Source organism: Eubalaena glacialis, chromosome 1 (genome assembly GCF_028564815.1).
Source record: "Eubalaena glacialis isolate mEubGla1 chromosome 1, mEubGla1.1.hap2.+ XY, whole genome shotgun sequence".
Classification (NCBI taxonomy): Eukaryota; Metazoa; Chordata; class Mammalia; order Artiodactyla; family Balaenidae; genus Eubalaena; species Eubalaena glacialis.
Genome location: NC_083716.1, coordinates 32460357 through 32482404, shown reverse-complemented (window position 1 = coordinate 32482404; position 22048 = coordinate 32460357). Strand labels below are relative to the sequence as shown.

The 22048-nt window shown below is 37.7% G+C and overlaps 1 pseudogene; it reads left to right on the top strand.

Moving 5' to 3' along the window:
- Positions 1–15083: 15083 nt before the first annotated feature.
- Positions 15084–17461, top strand: LOC133094343 (52 kDa repressor of the inhibitor of the protein kinase-like; annotated as a pseudogene).
- The last annotated feature ends 4587 nt before the right edge of the window (positions 17462–22048 follow it).

The following is a 22048-nucleotide window of genomic DNA, read 5'->3' as shown; positions in this document are numbered from 1 at the left end:
GAGATTAAGAGGTACAAACACAAGCTACTATGTATAAAATAAATGAACTACGAGGATATATTGGATAGCACGGGGAATTTAGTCAATATTTTATAATAACTTTAAATGGAGTATAATCTATAAAAATTTTGAATCACTACGTTGTACACCTGAAACTAATATAATGTAAATCAACTATTCTTCAATAAAAAGAAAGCTTCTGGCACCAACTTCTAAGAAAGATTTTCACAAGGATTTTATTCATAAGGAACATAATAGTTGTTTTGAATCATGAAGATAAACAAATGCTTCCTTAAAATGGGAGCACAGCGACTATGTGAGGGAAGGAGACTGTGTCAAGGCAGATTTGAAATGCCACTGTAAGCTGAAGAGCTCTGCACACCCCCTCATGTATTTTAGGCATATCCTGTGATGCTAGCTAATGCCTAACACAATGCCTGGAACTGCTCAAGAATTCCTCCTCCAGAACTGCTAAGGTGGCAAAATGTTTCATGTTTTGAGGTGAGAACTGAGGCTGAAAGAAAAACAAAATTGAAAAACAGCCTATTAATGTCTGTTCTAACTTGTATTAAATCAGTTCACAGTAGATAATTTCAATTTGTTGGAAATAATTACATAATATTTTAGTTTAAAAAACAAAATACAAATATCAAATATTCCACATGTTTTAAAATACTATTGTGTATTCTGAAATTAAGTTATGAGAAAAATGCCAATAGAGAAGAGTGCAGAAATATTTTTTAGTAAAGATAGAAAAACAAGGTTTCAAGATAGTTTTAAAATTGTCTTCATCAGTTTATAAAGATATATATACATAGAAGGATTTCTAGTACCGTTTGACAGATAGCCTTAATTCAGTTGCAGATATATTGGTAGAATAAATACAAATTATTACTTTAAATCATAGCATTTTAGATTTTGAAGGGATCATAGCAATTACCTAGTTCAATATTTGCCAAATAGTTTGGAGAACATTAGTATTCCATGTCTTGTTAATGCTTGTTCTGTGGGGAAAACAAAGAGTTCTGTGCTCAAGTAAGTTGGGGAAATGTGGGGTTAAATAAAATTTAATAAATTTTTTAAAATTTAATTTATTGAAGCACAGTTGATTTACAATGTGTTACTTTCTGCTGTATAGCAAAGTGATTCAGTTATACATACATGCATACATACATATATTCTTTTTCATACTCTTTCCCATTATGGTTTATTACACAAAATTGAATATAGTTACCTGTACTTTACAGTAGAACCTTGTTGTTTATCCATTCTATATATAATAGTTTGCATCTGCTAATCCCAAACTCCCAATCCATCCCTCCCCCACCCCGCTACCCCTTGGCAACCACAAGTCTGTTCTCTATGTCTGTGAGGCTGTTTCTTTTTCGTAAATAAGTTCATTTGTGACATATTTTAGATTACACATATAAAAATTTAATAAATTTTTTTTTTTTCTCTTTTGGCTGCGTTGGGTCTTCGTTGCTGCATGCGGACTTTCTCTAGTTGCAGTGAGTGGGGGCTGCTCTTTGTTGTGGTGCGCGGGCTTCTCATTGCGGTGGCTTCTCTTGTTGCGGAGCATGGGCTCTAGGCACGCAGGCTTCAGTAGTTGCAGCACGTGGGCTCAGTAGTTGTGGCGCATGGGCTCTAGGGTGCACGGGCTGAGTAGTTGTGGCTTGCAGGCTCTAGAGCGCAGGCTCAGTAGTTGTGGCCCACGGGCTTTGTTGTTCTGCGGCATGTGGGATCTTCCCAGACCTGGGATCAAACCTGTGTCCCCTGCATTGGCAGGCAGATTCTTAACCACTGCGCCACCAGGGAAGTCCCTAATAAACTCTTTACTTCAGGAATTCTAAGGGTTTTTCATAAGCTAATGTTCATGGTGATAGCAGTTTGCGTTTCCAAAACTTATTTGACTTACACACTTTTTATTCCTGTCAAACTAATAATATCTCAGGAAATAACTAGTTTTCCTATATCCTTATGATACATCTTAAGAAAAGCTAACTGATCTGGTCCAGTTGCTTTATGTTACAAATTAAACAACAGTGGCCTGAAAAGGTTATGTCACTTGCTCTAGATTATGTACAGTTTCTAAGTGGCAGAAATAAGGTTTGAATGCACATTTCCTGATTCTCAGTCCCATGGGTTTTTTTCCTCTATTTACCATTATCAAAGAATATGTTTCATAACTTTCTTAAAATATTAAAATAAAATCATGTCTCTCTTTTTTAAATTTTTTGGCTGCGTTGGGTCTTCATTGCTGCACATGGGCTTTCTCTAGTTGCGACGAGCGGGGGCTACTCTTTGTTGCAGCGCGTGGGCTTCTCATTGCGGTGGCTTCTCTTGTTGTGGAGCATGGGCTCTAGGCGTGTGGGCCTCAGTAGTTGCAGCATGTGGGCTCAGTAGTTGCGGCATGCGGGCCCTAGAGCACATGGGCTTCAGTAGTTGCGGCGCATGGGCTCAGTAGTTGCAATGCGCAGGAATCATGTCTCTTTTACCCATGAAAGTCTTCATTTGAGGGCTAATCCATGGATTCTTCCATAGAATTGGAAGGGAGATTTGCTGCTTCGTCAGAATCCCAGATATCCATTCCAAGATTACTAGAGGAAAAACATCAATTAAAATTTTTAAAATTCAATCAGAAACAGGGTCATAGGCTTTTAGACATGGAAGCTGACCACAAAGTAAGAAAAAAAAAAAAGCAAATGGGCTCATCATTTGCATCTTGGAAAAATCTACAGATATTTTGCCATTTTGCCTTAGTGGAAAGAATAAAGCTTAAAAACCATGAGGTAAAGGTCATCAGCCAAGCAAAATTTTAGAGAGGATTTTCAACTGTTAAGATAGAAACATTATTTTCTGTGGCCAAGAGATCATCAAAATTAAGGGCTTAAGGAATAGGCACTATGAAGAAAGGGTAACAGAAGAGATAAAGGTGGAGTGGGAATAAGGTCAAGGGTTCTAAAGTACTGGACATCAGACTTCCCTACCTCCACCCTTCCATATACCTTCTCTGAGTACCCACTCCTTCACTATCTGAAATTACCTTGTTTGTTGAATATCTTTCTCCAGCACCATCCATCTATTCATTGATTTGTCCATTCAGCAAATATTTATTAGGTGCCCCAAATGTGCCAAGAACTGTTCACTTAGAGATATAGTAATGACCAAACGAGGCTAAGTCCCTGTTCTCAAAAGAGAGACAGACTATAAACAAGTAAATAAAAAATATCATTTCTGAAAGTAATCACTGCTTTGTAGGAAATCCAAGATAATGCAATAGGCAGTGACTGGGGGAGAAGGACAATATTAAATAAGACAGTCAGGGAAAGTTGACTCTAAGGTAGTGGCATTTAAACTGAGAAGTCAGCCATGCAAAGACAGAACATTCCAGGTAATGGGAACAGCAGTGCAAAATCCCTTCATGTAAGGCCTTGCAAGTCCACACAAAGCCAAGCTTCATGAGGGAAGGGACCTGGTCCGTCTTGCCCAATACTGATTTCTCAGAGCCAAGCAGAGTTCCAGGACAGTAGGTACTCCATAAATACTTGTAGAATGGAAAGGAATGGATAGTTTGTCCTGTATCATAGCACTTACTCTATTATATTTGCTGGTTTACTTACCTGTCTCCTTGAGGGCAAGGGCTCTTCCCAACCTCTGTAGCCACGTTTAGTACTATGTCTGGCATATGGAGATGCTTAACAGAATTGCTAAGCAGCATATAAGAGATGTTGAATGAATACTGTATCTTTATTAGAGAAGATAAAATTAAATGGAAGGTATTCTTTAGGAATGCCTACTGAAAATATGCTAAAAGACACTTAAGATTTTTGTATTGTTCCAATGTTGCTTAGTTTCTTTTTTTTTTCTTTTTGGCCACACCACGCGGCTTGCGGAATCTTAGTTCCCTGACCAGGGATTGAACCTGGGCCCCCGGCAGGGGAAGGGCGGAGTCCTAACCACTGGACCGCCAGGGAATTCCCTGTTGCTTATTTCAAAAAGTAGAAAACTGACATCTGTTCATATTATAAAGGCAGTTTTCTCAGGGATAAAGGCCAGAGAAGAAGATGGGAAGAATTATATCTTAGTGTTTATAAATAGCAATCACTACCTTAATAGAACATTAATGTTAATATGAGTTCAAAAAGTGACTTTTCTAAATTCTAGTAAAGGTTGCTAGTGTTGATTTTTCTGGTACATATGCCACCTGTTGGGAAGAACATTTCCTCAGGTAAGTACCATAAAAAGCACAAGCAAAAGGTCTCAAAGGGAAGAGAGATACCAGAGAGAGATTTAATTAAGCAGTTCTTATAAGAAATAAGAAATGAGTTAACCAGTTAGGTTTCCTCCCAGAATACCTGAATAAATACTGGGAAGGAAATTTCTAACTCTCAGGCAAAATTCAGTTTCTGGTTTAATTTTATTTAGCCTATTAAACACTAAAAGACTATTAATGCTTTAGTGCATTATAGAATAAAACAGATGTGGTCTCTAAAAACAAATATAAAACAGTCATTCTTTTTATGAGCTACTATATAAACTTTACCAAATACTTACGATTTGAAAAGAAAATGTGATAAAAAAAAATGGAGTATAGGAATAAAAGCAGAAAGCCAAAGACAGAGTCTTATCAAACATCTGCAGTGAGAAGGAAGAGAGAACTACCAGAAAATTGAGACAAACGAATAAAACTGTGTCCAAAATTTAAAAATTAAAGTATACATAGAGAGTGGTTAATGATCCCAGATGCCACAAAGAAAAGCTGCAGGATTTGACTGGATTGTTGGTGATCTCTGGTGATCTCTTTCAACGGTCAAAGCAAAGTAGACACAGTAGTCCCTGCTTATTTGTGGGGAACACATTCCAAGACCCCAGTGGACGCCTGAAACTGCAGATAGTACCGAACCCTATATATACTATGTTTTTTCCTATGTCATATATATATATAATTTAATTTATAAATTAGGCACAGTAAGAGATTGACAATAACCAATAATAAAATAGAACAATTACAACCATATAGTGTAATAAAAGTTATGTGAATGTGGTTGGTCTCAACTTCAGCTCTGCTGGAAATGTGGCAGCGCTTCTTCACTAGCAGACACAGCCTCTCCAGTAATTGTTATATTTTTCAGTCCAAAACTATTCCTGAATCTGTGTAACCATCCCTTACTTGCAGTAAATGGCTTGGTGTCACTCGTTTAATGCATTCTCTTGCTGAAGTCTTTGTACAGGCTCCATGCTTCCTGGTACATGTTACCGTCAGTCAGAACACGTTTTCTGTTCATGTCATCCACCCACAAATGTAATGTCTTTTCCATCTTGGCTAAGCACTTATCACCCACTGTGGCCATTAACTTTTACAATTTGAGGTGTGACAGCAAAACAAGCACACATTTCTTTAGCTTTCTTCACAATTTCAGGGATAGAAGATTCATTTTCACTGTAGATCTTAGCAACCGCAGCATATGATTTTTTCCTTTCCTTATTAAGACCAACACTTTCACTTTTTCACATAAAGGAAGCACTTTATAGCTTCTCTTGGCATATTCGATTTGCCAGCATCACTACTCTTGTGCTTTGGGGCCATTATTAAGTAAAATAAGCGTTATTTGAATGCAAGTACTGTAATACCACAACAGTTGAACTGATAACCGAGACAGCTACAAAGTGACTAACAGGTGGGATGTGCTGGATAAAGGGATGATTCACGTCCTGCACAGGATGGAGAGGAACGTGATTTCATCACACTACTCAGAATGGCAGGACGCAAATTAAAACTTATGAATTGTTTATTTCTGGAACTTTCCATTTAATATTTTCAAACTGCGATTGACCAGAGGTAACTGAAATCGCGTAAAGTGAAACTGCAGGTAAGGGGAGACTACTGTATATTTAAGAGAATAGGAAGGTAAAGAAATGGAGGCAGTGATCACAGACAAGGTGTGTTTTTTTCATTGAAGTATAGTTGATTGACAATAGTGTGTTAGTTTCAGGTGTACAGCATAGTGATTCAGTATTTTTGCAGGTTATACTCCATTATAGGTTATTACAAGATAATAGGTATAATTCCCTGTGCTATACAGCATATCCTTGTTGCTTATCTATTTTATAGTTTGTATCCATTAATCTCATACCCCTAATTTGTCCTTCCCTCTGTTCCTCTCCTCTTGGTAACCACAAGTTTGTTTTCTGTATCTGTGAGTCTGTTTCTGTTTTGCACATACATTCATTTGTATTATTTTTTAGATGCCACATATAAGTAATATCACAGAGTATTTGTCTTTCTCTGTCTGACTTATTTCGCTAAACATGATATTCTCTAGGTCCATCTACGTTGCTGCAAATGGCAGTATTTCATTCTTTTTATGGCTGAGTAATATTCCATTGTATATATATATACCACATCTTCTTAATCCAGTCGTCTGTTGATGGGCACTTGGGTTGTTACCGAGAAGGTGTTTTTTAAAACTTGATAATGGATCAAGAGAATGGAATGGTAGTTTGTACAAGATAGTTGAATCCAACAAACACTTAAAAGTTTTTTTTAAATCTTGTATACTTGAGGTATACAACTTGATGATTTGATGTATACATTGTGAGATAATCACTACAATTATGTTAATTAACATATCAATCATCTCAACTAGTTAGCTTGTGTGTGTGTGTGTGTGTCTCGTCGGAACACTTGGGATTTACCCTCTTAGCAAATTTCAAGTATACAGTACAGTATTGTTACCTATAGTCACCATGCTATATATTAAATCTCCAGAACTTATTCATCTGGCATAAATGAAACTTGTGTATCCCTTGACTGAAAACACCCTACTTCCCCCAATCTTCCCCCTCCCAGCCCCTGGTAACCACCATTCTACTTTCTGCTTCTATGAGTTTGACTATTTTAGATTGCACATATACATGAGATCATATAGTATTTGTCTTTCTGTGTTTGGTTTATTTCACTTACCACAATGTCCTTCACATCCATCCACGCTGTCACAAATGTTAGATTCTTTTTTGTTTCTTAAGACTGAATAATATTCTATTGTATGTATGTATCACATCTTCTTTATCCATTAATCTGTTGATGGACAGTTAGGTTGTTTCCATATCTGGACTGTTGGGAATAATGCTGTAGTGAAAATAGAAGTGCAGGTATCTCTTTGAGATCCTGATTTCAATTCCTTTGGATACTGCTATATACAGAAGAGATGAGACTCGGTTATTACCCAACTTGGTTTTTCAGTGATTGAAAATGTGATATATAGAGTTGAACTCAGTACTTGAAATGTGGCAGAAGTGTACAGTAAGCCTACTATTTCCTATGATCCCAATCTGAAACTTTAAATGTCAACCTTTAAAGTATATTCGCTTTTTAATCAGCTGTATCATACTACATCAAGTAAAATTCCCTGCCCTGCTGTTTTTCATATGAATGACTAGAACAGGCCTCCACATCTTGTCAGTGCAATTTTTAAAAAATCAACAGTTTTAGGACTATTATTTTCTCAGTAAATTCCATCTTATTGGTTTTAGCTCAACATTTTGGCCTATCAATTTCAATTCTGAATCCTAAGCTTGTTATTATAGCAATTCCCAAATGTGGCCTATTGGTAGCAGAATCACTTTGAGTGCATAAAAAACATAAAAGTTCCTGGGTCCCTCTTCAGAGATTCTGATTCCCCAGGTGTAACATGAGACAAGGAAGTCTACATTTAACAAGCCCTCAAGTAATCCCCAAACAGTGATATTTGCAAATCACTCTTCTCTCATATCCATTAATCAAAAAAGTTGAAAACAAGTGCTCAAACAAATACATATACATGCATGTTCACAGCACCACTGTTCACAGTAGCAAAAAGGTGGAAACAACCCAAATGTCCATAGACAGATGAATAGATAAACAAACTGTGGTATATACATACAATAGAACATTATTCAGCCATAAAAAGAAATGAAGTACTAATTCATGCTATATGTGGATGAACCTTGAAAGCATTATGCTAAGTCAGAGAAGCCAGACACAAAAGATCATATATTGTATGATGCCATTTATATGAATTATCAAGAATAGGTAAATCCATAGAGACAGAACACAGATTGATAGTCACCAGGGATTGAGGAAACGGGTCATGGGGAGCAGATGGTTAGTGGATGTGGAGTGATGAAATGTTTCTTCACTTGATAGAGGTGGTGGTCGTACAACTTTGTGAGTGCACTGAATGCCACTCAATTGTTCACTTTAAAATGGTTAATTTTATCTTATAGGAATCTCACCTCAAAAAAAGATGTGAACCAGGTGTTTAAGACATCTAGAAGGCTTAAATAGGTACTAGGATAGTGAAATGGGAAAAGTGATGGTACAGCATATCCTTCAAGTTATGATAAGACAAAGTGCAAATTCGTTTTGTCTTAGCCCTGAGGAAGGAAATAAAATTAACCCATAGCAGATGGGAACCGTATAGAACAGGGGGTGGGAAACTCAGCGATATGTTTTTGTAAATGAAGTTTTACTCGAACACGGCCTCGCCCATTTGTTTATGTTGTCTATGGCTGCTTTCAGGCTACAATGGCAGACTTCAGTAATTGTGACAGAGGCTATATGGCCTGCAAGCCTAAAATATTTACTATCTGGCCCTTTAAGAAACAGTTTGCTAACCCTGTATAGAATATGCTGTCTTTAGGGCCAAACTAGGTTCACACTGAAAGACTCAAATGGAAAAGGCAAGAAAAATGCTAGCCCATAGTTATGGTGCCCTATGTGAAGAGTTTCTGGAGTATTCAAAGCTTAACCTGAAGAAGTGGACATGATTAGGAGTTTGGGAACCTAATGAGAAGAACATCAAGTGAACACTAAACCCATAACAGGGAGGTAATCTGGCTGGCTATAAAAATCTATACTAAAGCTTTGGAAGAAAGCTTTTACTTTCTTCAAATCTAAAACTCTCAATAAACACAATCCTTTGGGAGGTAATAGGTAGGACTTCCTGTGGGCTAGCTGAACTCTTGGATAGTTAAAATGTAGAAGTTGAACTAGAAATACCTTTTTTTATGAGTGATAAATCAAATCATAATGAGAATATATTTTAAAAGAATTAGCAATTAGCTTAAAGGGAAGCAGGACACTTTCATACTTTGCTTTCATCTCCATTCACTGCTAGAGTTCAAAGAATAGCTTAAAATAATAAAAAAATCTACACTTTCCCCTTTAAAGTGTTTCTCATAAGAAATTTTATCTTTAGACTCTGAATTTAGTTAAAGTCTCTGAAAGCAAGAATATAAGTGAATAATGTCTGCTTTCCCTATTTGACATATGAATTTCAAGAGTTCTCTAAAGCATGGTCAGATCAAAGAACTTTCAGGAAAAGGGTAAAGGTGGCCGTAAATTCTCTCCAATAAAATCTCTCTACGCCCAATGCCTTTCCCCTTATACGGATGTGAACAGTTACAGTGCTGGGTCAAGGAGAGGAACAGAACTAGTAGAAAGGGACTTGGGTCCTCATTTCAATTTTGAAGCTTATAAACAGTCTTTCCAAAAGTAACTTTCTCTTGAGTTGGTTCAGTGTGGGCACTACTTTACACCTATGATGTGGAGGATGCGCAAGGACAAGAAAATCTCCTATGTTTTTGTCCAGCCAATAGTCTCTGGATAAATTTACATTATCCCAGGACCTTAAGAGCCAAGGCTCTGAGGAAGTAAGTCATGGTTAATTGGTAATTTGTATAAGATGGCAATGCTGCTTAGTTTCAGTATTTGCAGGTATTCTGCAAAGACCTTTAAAGCATGGAATAGCACAGATATTGTATTACTGCTTAAATTCTGGAAGGATTAGAGTCAGAGTATCACTCACATTTGTCATATGGTCATAGTGATAAGCAAACAGACCCTACAGCTTCCTGTAGGTGTTATCATATTTATCCTCTTTCCATTTATTGCCAAATTTCTCTAACAAGTGGTCTATAACTGTTCATTTCTTGCCTTTGCATTTTCTCTTCACTCATTTTTCTTTCATCTGTCCAGTTTAACAAACAGCAGCACTAGAGAAGCATTAAATAATTTAAATTTACAGTCAAACTAACATAGTTTGGTTATGATACTCATCAGCTCAGGAGGAGGAGCTGTTGTAAACTACCCTAGATTGGGAATTACCATAATAGCAGAATAGAAAGTTAAAGAAATGAATGAATCTAGGGTCCTGCTAAGGACACTGAAGATGGCTGACAGTAGGGTCCAAGCTGGGTACAGTCACAAGTGACACCTAATATGCACATGGCTTGCTCCCTCTCTCCCTTCAGGTCTTTAACTATATGTCATCTTCTTAGAGAGGCTTTCCATGACGATCCCTTTAATTCTAAACCTTTACCCCATCACCCTGACATTTTCTATTCCTTTTCCCACATTTACTTTCTTCCACAGCACTTATCACCGTTTCACAAGCTATATATTGTACTTATTTAAGTTGTTTATTGTTTGTCTCCCACTAGAATGTAAGCTCTGTAAAGGAAGGGGTGTTAGTCTATTCTGTTCACTGTTGTATCAGCAACACCCAGAATGGTGCCTAGAATATTACATTCAATAAATATTTGTTGAATTATTGAATTTCAATCTCAAAGTGCATAAACAAGTTGTATCCTGGCCCATATTTTAAAACGTATGTCCAAGTAACTTGCTTGATGCAGTTTTTAAATAAAGTGGGCACAGGCTTTCCTGCCAAAGAAAAATATGCTCCTCTCTGATGATACATAGTATCATGAAACAGTACAGACCTCAAGAAGCAACAGCATCTTTTACCTATTTGCTTCTAAAATAAATGGCTTGGGACTTCCCTGGTGGCTCAGTGGTTAAGAATCTGCCTGCCAATGCAGGGGACACAGGTTTGGGCCCTGGTCCGGGAAGATCCCACATGCTGCGGAGCAACTAAGCCCGTGCGCCCCAACTATTGAGCCTGTGCTTTGCCCGTGAGCCATAACTACTGAGCCTGTGTGCCACAACTACTGAAGCCCACGCACCTAGAGCCCATGCTCCGCAATGAGAAGCCACCGCAATGAGAAGCCCGCGCACCGCAACTAGAGAAAAGCCCACACGCAGCAACAAAGACCCAAAGCAGCCAAAAATAAATAAATAAATAAATAAATAAATAAATAAATAAGTAAATAAATTTATTTTTAAAAATAATAAATAAAAATAAAATAAATGGCTTAATACCTACTATGCTGCTAGTCCTAAAAGGCAATCTCAAAATATTACAATAGATTATGATCAATAGCTCCATCAAGGAAGTCAAATCATTCACTTACTTAGGGGTACATTTTTCAGTTTACTCAATTGGCAGTCCAGGAATTAGAGTTTGTCAATTTATATGGTCTAGCATGTTGGCTCCCAATCCTCAGAAGCTTTGAAAAATGAAGTTCCTGACACCCCTCCCCACCATACTAAGTCTGTTAAATCAGCATCTCATATGGTAGGTCCCAGGAATCTGTCTTTTTAAAACATTCTCCAGCTGATTCTGCTATATTGCCAAGTTCAGAAATTATCATTCTAGAAGAGGCATTCCAAGCCTCCTCCTATGGTAAAGATGACTGACTGATAATACCTATATACTTAAAGCTTTTCCAGTTCAAAATAATTTCTTCCATGCCCTCTGGTGCCAAATTTAGGAGATAACAAAGTCTGAATTTTTTGACAGATAAGAATTTGAGATTTGTAACTGTGATTAATATTCTTTAGGATAGTTTCTAAATTCTAACTTTAGAATTCTAAATTTTCTAAAACTTCTGGATATACTAAGCACAAAAATTAGTTATGGCCTAACTCTGTGTTCTAATAATAAACAAATTAGTTTTCTTTTGCTTTCCATATTTAACAATGAGAGTTGTAATGAAGATTTTAATTTAAGAAAACTGCAAAGGATAAAAGAGAAACTTGGGACTTCCCTGGTGGCGCAGTGGTTAAGAATCTGCCTGCCAAGGCAGGGGACACGTGTTCAAGCCCTGGTCCGGGAAGATCCCACATGCTGCAGAGCAACTAAGCCCATGCGCCACAACTACTGAAGCCCACGTGCCTAGAGCCCATGCTCTGCAACAAGAGAAGCCACCACAATGAGAAGCCCACGCACCACAACAAGGAGTAGCCCCTACTCGCCGCAACTAGAAAAAGCCTGCACGCAGAAACGAAGACCCAACGCAGCCAAAAATAAATAAATAAATTTATTAAAAAAAAAAAAAAAGGAACTTTACTAAAGGAATAAGATCCTTGAACAACTCACAATGGGGTTTAAAATTTGCCTTCTCATGGGTCGAGTTTTGAGATCCTTTAAGTATACACATCCATACATTCAATGACCATGGGCCTCACTAGAAGCTAAAAATAATCAATGAAGGATTAGTGTTGATCAAACAAGATTAATGAGATAAATTATGTGAAAAGATCCTTGATTTCTCTAACCAACTAACAGATTATGTAAAAAAAATGATTTATTATGGTAGCAGTGATGAGATTCTAAAAATCTACAGAGAAATATTTAATAGAAATACATTACTACCTTAATTTTTTTTTTTTTTATTTTATTTTATTTTTTTAAACATCTTTATTGAAGTATAATTGCTTTACAATGGTGTGCTAGCTTCTGCTTTACAACAAAGTGAATCAGTTACACATATACATATGTTGCCATATCTCTTCCCTCTTGCATCTCCCTCCCTCCCACCCTCCCTATCCCACCCCTCTAGGTGGTCACAAAGCACCGAGCTGATCTCCCTGTGCTATGCGGCTGCTTCCCACTAGTTATCTATTTTACATTTGGTAGTGTATATATGTCCATGACACTCTCTCACCCTGTCACATCTCACCCCTCCCCCTCCCGATATCCTCAAGTCCATTCTCTAGTAGGTCTGTGTCTTTATTCCCATCTTGCCACTAGGTTCTTCATGACCTCTTTTTTTTTTTTTTTCCCTTAGATTCCATATATATGTGTTAGCATACTGTATTTGTTTTTCTCTTTCTGACTTACTTCTACCTTAATTTTTAAGGTTCCTATTTTGGGTTTTTTTTTTTTTGAGTAAATGGCTATATTAAATAAAAATCTAGTTAAAATGTATTAAGTTGAAAAGGTGCTAACAGCAAAGCAAATAACAGAATAAAAAGGAAAAAAAAGCATTATTATCCACATTTTCATCCATATTCATTTACATGACACTAGACATTTTCATAACATTGGTCCCTGCTTTTAGCTGAACTTTATAAAAATACCTTGAATTGCTGTATTTGGATCCCAGCCTTCAGTAAGGTACCTGAATAAAAATACCATTTCAATTTTACAGAGTAGGTAAGGGTGAATTTTAAAATTTTCTTCTCAAGAAGACAGACTTGAAAATATAGCACCAATATCATTCATACCTACATATAAGGTATCCTGTTCTGTTAATTCCATTAGTACAACAAACACCGATGAGTTTATCTATAAAATGTAATGAAACATTAAACAATATGAAAAAAAAAATGAAAATAGTACAATAAAATAACGTTTTATACACAATTTGTAACATAATAACCTTATGGGGATTCCCTTGTATGTTATTTGATAATATAAAGAATGAACCAGAAGAGGGCAGCTTGGAGACAAGGAAATCAATTAGGAGGCTACTGTCAAGAGATGATGGCTACTAAAGCAGAGCAATGAGGACAAAGACAGGCTTCAAAGGAAAGCTGTTTATGATTCAGAATCAAATAACGTGCTGTGTGTGGAATGTTTTAAAAAATGTAATTTCAGAGTTGCTCTTAGTTTTAACTTGGGTGACTGAATAGATACTGGTTTCATTAAAAAATAGGAAATATAGAGTATAAGTTTTGTGAGGCAAGGTTGGTTTTGAACTCCACACATACTGAGTGCTTTGGACACTGGGTTAAGGGTGTCACAGACAATCTGGAGCTTGGGTGAAGAATCTGGGCTAAGGATAGATTTAGGAACCACTATCCTACAGATGGTAGTTGAAGCTATGATACTACTCAAGGGAACAACACAAAATGAAAAGAGAAAAGGATCAAGGACAAAACCCTGTAGAACAACAATTAAGGGCAGCAGAGGAAGAGTTTTGGTTTTTTGTTTTGTTTTTTGCTTTGTTTAGATTAACTTGAACATGTTTATATGCCAAAGAGAAGAAAACAACTAAAAATTCCCAGAAAAAGGAATTAGAGCAAGACCCCGGGAGAATTAGTATAGAAAATTTTAAATGGTGTAAGAGATGGGAGAAGAACAGTAGAAACTGATGTTAAAGAAACCAAGGAAGAGAAGTTCAAGACTGGGAAGTGGTCCGTAAAGCCAAGTGCATTTAAGAGGTCTAACAAGATATACTGGCTTTGGCAATTAGAAGGTCCTTGGCAGGGGACTTCCCTGGTGGCCCAGTGGTTAAGACACTGCGCTTCCACTGCAGGGGGCACAGGTTTGATCCTTGGTTGCAGAACTAAGATCCCGCATGCTGTGCAGTCCTTGGTAGCACAACAGGTGCTGGAAACTAGAATATTGTGGGTGGAGGAGTTAATAGGTGATGGGGTAGGGAGAGGATTCCATTTTCTACAAGTCTGACTGTGAAGGAGAGGAAAGAGAGCAGAAATCAGAAAATAATCCAATCAGAAAAAATCCAATTTCTGGTTTTGTTGTTGTTGTTGGAAAGGGGAAATGAAGCTGGTATGGGAAGGTGGGGAAAGGGTATACTAAAGATAAAAGAAAAGGTTAAATGATGAAACAAGGCCTCAGGAGAGACAGAATGGATGGAATCTAGGACACATATAAGATCAGCTGTGTAGAAAAAAAGGGTACCTTTTCATCTGAGAGAGGAGAGAAGGATATCTGCTGATGAAGTTAAGCTGGCCTGGCAGTCAGTGCTGCAGTTCATGACTGAGAGTCTACTTCCCCTGAGAAAGCAAAGCCAGCAGCTGAAAGTACAAGGTCAAAAGTGGGGTAGAGGCCCCGCCCCCCGGCGCACCGGCCCTAAGGAGGGCCGGCTCCACTCCCCGGCCCAGACAGGCGGGCTGGCTGCCCTGAGGAGGCGGGGAGGGGAGGGCTGGGCCGGCCAGCTGGCAGACAACGATGCCGAACTTCTGCGAGGCCCCCAACTGCACGTGGAAGAGCACGCAGTCGGACCTAGCCTTTTTCACGTTCCGGCGGGATCCAGCCAGATGCCAGAAGTGGGTGGAGAATTGTAGGAGAGCAGACTTAGAAGATAAAACATCCGATCAACTAAATATTATCGATTGTGTGCCAGACACTTTGAGACTTATATGATCTGTAGAACTATACATTTTGCAGAGGCATCAGAAAACTAAAGAATGATTGGGTTATTTTATTTCTCAAAATTAACTGAAGCAGATACTTGTGAAGTCATTGGGAGAGTCCTTATAGGACAGTTCTTCGAGATAATGCAATACCAACAACATTTGATCTTACCACCCATTTGAATAATCCACACAGTAGACACAGAAAACAAATAAAAGAATTGAGTGAAGATGAAATCAGGACACTGAAACAGAAAAAAGTTGGTGAAACCTCTTAACAGGAAGCAAAACATGAGGAAATAAACAACAGCAATGCTCAGAACCCCAGTGCAGAAGAAGGGGGTGAAGAGCAGGATAAAGACATTTTACCCTTAACCCTTGAAGAGAAGGAAAACAATACTTAAAATCTTTATTTGAAAATTTGATTCTTATGGGAAAACGGAACATACCTCTGGATGGACAGGAAGCTGATGAAATCCCAGAAGGTCTCTTTACTCCTGATAACTTTCAAGCACTGCCTGAGTGCCGGATCAATTCTGGCGAAGAGGTTCTGAGAAAGCGCTTTGAGACAACAGCAGTTCACACATTGTTCTGTTCGAAAACACAGCAGAAACAGATGCTAGAGATCTGTGAGAGCTGCATTTGGCAAGAAACCCTCAGGGAAGTGGGAGACTCTCACTTCTTTTCCATCATCACTGACGATGTGGTGGACATAGCGGGGGAAGAGCACCTGCCTGTGTTGGTGAGGTTTGTTGACGAAGCTCACAACCTGAGAGAGGAATTTGTGGGCTTCCTGCCTTATGAAGCTGATGCAGAAATTTTGGCTGTGAAATTTCACACTACGATAACTGAGAAGTGGGGATTAAACATGGAGAACTGTTGCGGCCAGGCTTACATTGTGTCCAGTGGATTTTCTTCCAAAATGAAAGTTGTTGCTTCTAGACTTTTAGAGAAATATCCCCAAGCTATCTACACACTCTGCTCTTCCTGTGCCTTAAATATGTGGTTGACAAGATCACTGCCTGTTATGGGAGTATCTGTCGCATTAGGAACAATTAGAGGAAGTTTGTTCTTTTTTCCATCCATCACCACAACTGCTTTTAGAGCTTGACAATGTAATTTCTATCCTCTTTCAGAACAATGAAGAAAGGGGCAAAGAACTGAAGGAAATTTGCCATTCTCCAGTGGACAGGCAGGCATGATGCTTTTGAAATCTTAGTGGATCTCCTACAAGCACTTGTTTTATGTTTAGATGGTATAAATAGTGACACAAATGTTAGATGGAATAACTGTATAGCTGGCCGAGCATTTGTACTCTATAGTGCAGTAACAGATTTTGATTTCATCGTTACCATTGTTGTTCTTAAAAATGTTCTATCTTTTACAAGAGCCTTTGGGAAAAATCTTCAGGGGCAAACTTCTGATGTCTTCTCTGCAGCCAGTAGTTTGACTGCAGTGCTGCATTCACTAAATGAAGTGATGGAAAATATCGAAGTTTATCATGAATTTTGGTTTGAGGAAGCCACAAATTTGGCAACCAAACTTGATATTCAGATGAAACTCCCAGGGAAATTGCACAGAGCTCAGCACAGTAACCTGGAATCTCAGCTAACCTCTGAGAGTTACTATAAAGAAACCCTTAAGTGTTCCAACAGTGGAACACATTATTCAGGAACTGAAAGATATATTCTCAGAACAGCAACTCAAAGCTCTTAAATGCTTATCTCTGGTACCCTCTGTCATGGGACAGCTCAAATTCAATACATCAGAGGAGCATCATGCTGACATGCACAGAAGTGATTTACCTAATCCTGACACACTCTCTGTTGAGCTGCATTGTTGGAGAATCAAGTGGAAACACAGAGGGAAAAATATAGAACTTCCATCCACTATTTATGAAGCTCTTCATCTGGCAGACATCAAGATTTTCCTAATGTTTATGCATTGCTGAAGGTCCTACGTATTCTTCCTGTGATGAAGGTTGAGAATGAACGCTACGAAAATCGGCAAAAGCATCTCAAAGCATACCTGAGGAACACTTTGACAGACCAAAGGTCAAGTAACTTGGCTTTGCTGAACATAAATTTGGATACAAAACACGATTTGGATTTAATGGTGGATACATATATCAAACTCTATACAAGTAAGTCAGAGCTTCCTATAGATAATTCAGAAACCATTGAAAATACCTAAGAGACTTTTAAAATAGGCTCTCTCTTATATTTGATATTTTAAAAAATCTGTAAGAAATCTAAAAATACCTTACAGAAAAGTTGTAAGGTGTATGTAGGCCACTTAATCACTGAATATCTTGACCTGTAGGCCTCCCATTGAGTACATTAGTCATTGATAATCTGCCTGTTTAAATGGCCTGTTTGAAGTTCCATGCTTTGGAGACCTAACTGTTCTTCCAGAAGATAGCATTGAAAGTACCATGTTACACACTGTGTGATCTCTGCTAATGGCACTTTGGAATTGTATTAGTTAACTCATTTTAGACATTAACATTTATCACTGTGGATCCAATTGTCAGGTATTGAGTTATCAGTTCTTTGAAGAAATAAATTTTGAGGAGGTATGGGAGGAAGGAATACATTTTATAAACATTACAATGAAGCTCATGACTGACCTTTGAATAGTAGGAGTTTTAAGTATGCTGTTAAAAATCTATAAGGGACTGTTAAGAAAATTATCAGACTGTAAGAGAAACATGTGAGCTTGCCAAACAAGGATTTCAGTGTAGATTTTGTCTTTATCAAATGAAGTTAAAGAAACAAGTTATAGTTAAAGTTTGAATGGAAGAGACTGCCATTGTTGTTCCACATCTGGTTGTTGTTTATATTCCTTTATTGAGCCTACATCTTCATAAGCTTTTTGGCAGGTATATGTTGAACACTTCTGTTTCATGGTCAAGACAGGATCAGAGGCCATGGATACTGACAACTGATTTGCCTGTTTTTTTCTGTCTTTTTCCATGACTGTATCTACTGCCTCATCTTGATTTACAAGCAAAACCTAGAAAACCTACAAAAATAAGTGTTTTGTGGTTTCTAGGAATAATACAGAAAATATTGCTGTAATTTTTGGTGAAGAAAATCAATTTTGTATAGTTTTTTTCAACCTAAACAAAATGTGAATTTTGTTTTTAAAAAAAAAGTGGGGTAGAAAGTTTAAGGAATGATAAAAGAGCAGTAGCTGTGGGTAGGAAAAGGAAAGAATGGCTAGCTACATTATAGACCATGACATATCATCAACACAATAATCTGGTTATGTGATTTTCACTACTAGAATTTAGTTACATTTATATATATATATCTGTTGAAAAAGCAAATGGCTAAACTGAACTAGAGTGGAGAGTATGCTGGGAAAAAGTGGAAGAAAGACAAAAGGCAAGGAAAGTTTACTGGTGTGAATAAATAATAAACCAAGTAATGTGGCTAGACAAGGAAGAAAGTTAATCTATTGACAGAGACTACCGATGATAAAATGGTAGTCAAGAGACAGGGTCTTCATGAGGTGAGGGATTAAGTATAGAAAAATAAGGGAGAGGGAGAGATGAAGAAGGAGAAGAGAAGAAGAAGGAGAGGAGAAGGTCAGACTCTAGGATTTTTAATATTGAACAGTCTTAGATGTTATGGTCCTGCAGACAGTCAGTTAAGGGAATTTGGGGTGCTGAACCTGTGATACACATGAAGTTTTCTGGGTGTTTACCAAGTATGACAGAAACTAGAGGCAGGGTAGGATTTACTGATCTCTGGATCTTAAACGAAACTTTCATAATACTGTTTCGGTGCCGAGCTGCCAAAGACATTGGGACTTTATTTGGTTATTAAGGTTAAACATCAGTATTAGTTTTGGTGGCTATACTATTAAAAGATAAAAACTCTAAGAAACTCAGGCAATTAATGAATCTCAAAATAAAAAGATTAATAATGTTTATACTCTTCTGTCATTAATATATACATTTAGAAAATAAAATCAAAGCTTAAAAACTCATCAGAGACTCACACAAGATAACTGTAAATTTCAAAGGAGAACTAAAGGTTACCCCTTGAAGCATGAGTATAGTTTGGAACATAAAACAGTATTTTAAACTCTAGATAGTACATTTATAGAACACTACTTAAAAATATAAATCAATTTTGAATATTTACATTAGAGAGTGAGGTCCCAGCTTAAACTCACCCAATGTTTGGCAAGAATCATGTATGACAGTACTCTGTTCCCAATTTTCAGGATTCAGGGACTTCATCCCCCTCATCCCCATACAGGGCTACAACTGCCCTTCTCATGGCAGACCCTCTGGTTTTGTGACAGAAAAGCTCTGAAAAATGGGCAAATAAGTAGAGTAAGAGGGAGACACAGCTGTATGGAATTGAAGATCCCAACTGTTTTGGATATGAGTATGGAACTCAGTATGGTTATTCTGTTACAACATATATAATCCCACTAGGATACAAATAGAGCAAAGAACAGAATTTTACTTGGAAAGAGAGTGGATCCAAAGTGTAACTACCAGGACTTGCTCTCATATGAGGAAAGTTTCTCAAAGTAAAGAAATAAGGCAGAGAGCTTAATAAAAGAGTTTTCCATTTGGATCAAATAAACAGAGAACATCTCTGAAATACATTTCTAAAAACTTTAGAAATCCATGGGAAAATGAATTTTTATTTCAAAAAACAAAAGCAGACCATCTGTCTCCAAATTTAGATGACTATAATAGTTCATATCTGATGAGATCAAAGTACGTTAAGCAGCAGGGTTTAGCAAAGGTCATTTCTCACCTCTCTCTCATCTTCTCTCTTTTACTACCATCATCCCTCTCCCTCTCCCCCTCCCCCTCCCCCCCAAAAAACCCCTCATGTCAAAATATTCTATAATTTAAAAGGGCAATTGTACATTTTTTTTGTTCTTTTCTAAATCAACCCCAATCAGAGTATCTCTTGTCTGTGGCCATATATTTCCCCTCCCCCTCCCCCACTTTGGGAAGAGAGGTCACTGGGAGGTAAAAGTAAATCTGTACCTCCAGATAAGAAAATTGCTGCTTTAGAGTTATTGCAACTAATTTGTTTAATGGTTTTACATTTAACAAAGCACATTCATATTTCATGGTCACATTTCACCATAATCTCAGGTGGCAGGCAGGAGAGGGAATATTATGATCATCCAGGTTGTTCAGATGACAAAACTGCAGTTTACTGAGTTAAAGGACTCTAGGGATATCTGAGGCAGATTCATCTTCTGAGGCTGACATCACGGAAGGTAACTGCACCTCTTGACAAAACAGTCCTTCACAGCACTGTCTGGAGGACTCGATATGACACTTTATTCTGGAAACAATTAATATAAATTAAGGTCCTTCTTCCCTCTTACCCTATATAGATGGAGTTGCAAATTCAAACGCCAGGCAGGATGACACACCTAAGTAAAACATGCCCCAAATAAAGAAACGATAAAATGAAAAGGTAACTTACACTAAGCCTCGGTGCTGAAGAGGCCAGAGGGGGGTGATGGTAAATTGGAGGACTGGACAACTGGAGAGGCTTTCTGTTCATAGCGAAGAGAGCTGCAAATCACTTACAACTGACTATTGCCTTGGATGACTGCCATGTACAGATCTGGTTTTTCTAAATCTGATTTTTCAAGAAATATAGACTTTTATGTTAAGTCTCCTGACCTTCAAATGACAGCAACTTAAAAAAAAAAACCAAAAAACTGGGGCTTCTCTGGTGGCGCAGTGGTTGAGAATCTGCCTGCCAATGCAGGGGACATGGGTTCAAGCCCTGGTCTGGGAAGATCCCACATGCCGCGGAGCAACTAGGCCCGTGAGCCACAACTACTGAGCCTGCGCGTCTGGAGCCTGTGCACCGCATTAGGAGAGGCCGTGATAGTGAGAGGCCCGCGCACCGCGATGAAGAGTGGCCCCCGCTCGCCGCAACTAGAGAAAGCCCTGGCACAGAAATGGAGACCCAACACAGCCAAAAATAAATAAATAAATAAATAAATTTAAAAAAACCCAAAACCAAAAAACAAAAAACTGAATCAAAACACTTTGGCAAGTGAGATTTGGCCCACTAGTTTGAGATATCCGCTGGACTGATACTGCTTCCCTCTTCTTCCCCCCAAAACACATAATGCTCTTTAAACTTGAATATATTTAGGGTTGATTTTTTTTCCCCCCTCTGAACTTTGTCTACGATTAGAGCTCAAATCCTACCTCTATTTAGCCTGTTCATTATTTGGGCTTATATAGTTCATAACAATTAGGTGTAGTTATAATAATGCATCTCAGTAAATACATGCTATATGTATTTTTAAAAACATGTACCACTGTATAATAATAATTCCAGGAGTTAGGTGTACTTAAGGAACACCACAGAGTACATATCATTTGCATATGCACACATACTCTATAATGTTGCTATTTAAGAGATGTATTGGGTTGGCCGAAAGGTTCATTCGGTTTTTTCCATAAGATGGCTCTGGTAGCACTTAGTTGTTTTTAACTTCATTTGAAACAATTTTGTTAGATTGTATTGTGACAACAGTCATATCAGTGTGCATTAAAAAAAACTCATCAAAATTGGTGAATTTTTGTGTAGCCATTTTGCCGAAATGCAAAATGTTGCCGAAAAGCAACATTTTTGGCATATTATGCTTTATTATTTCAAGAAAGGTAAAAATGCAACTGAAATGCAAAAAAAGATTTGTGCAGTGTATGGAGAAGGTGCTGTGATTGATCAAACATGTCAAAAGTGGTTTGCGAAGTTTCGTGCGGGA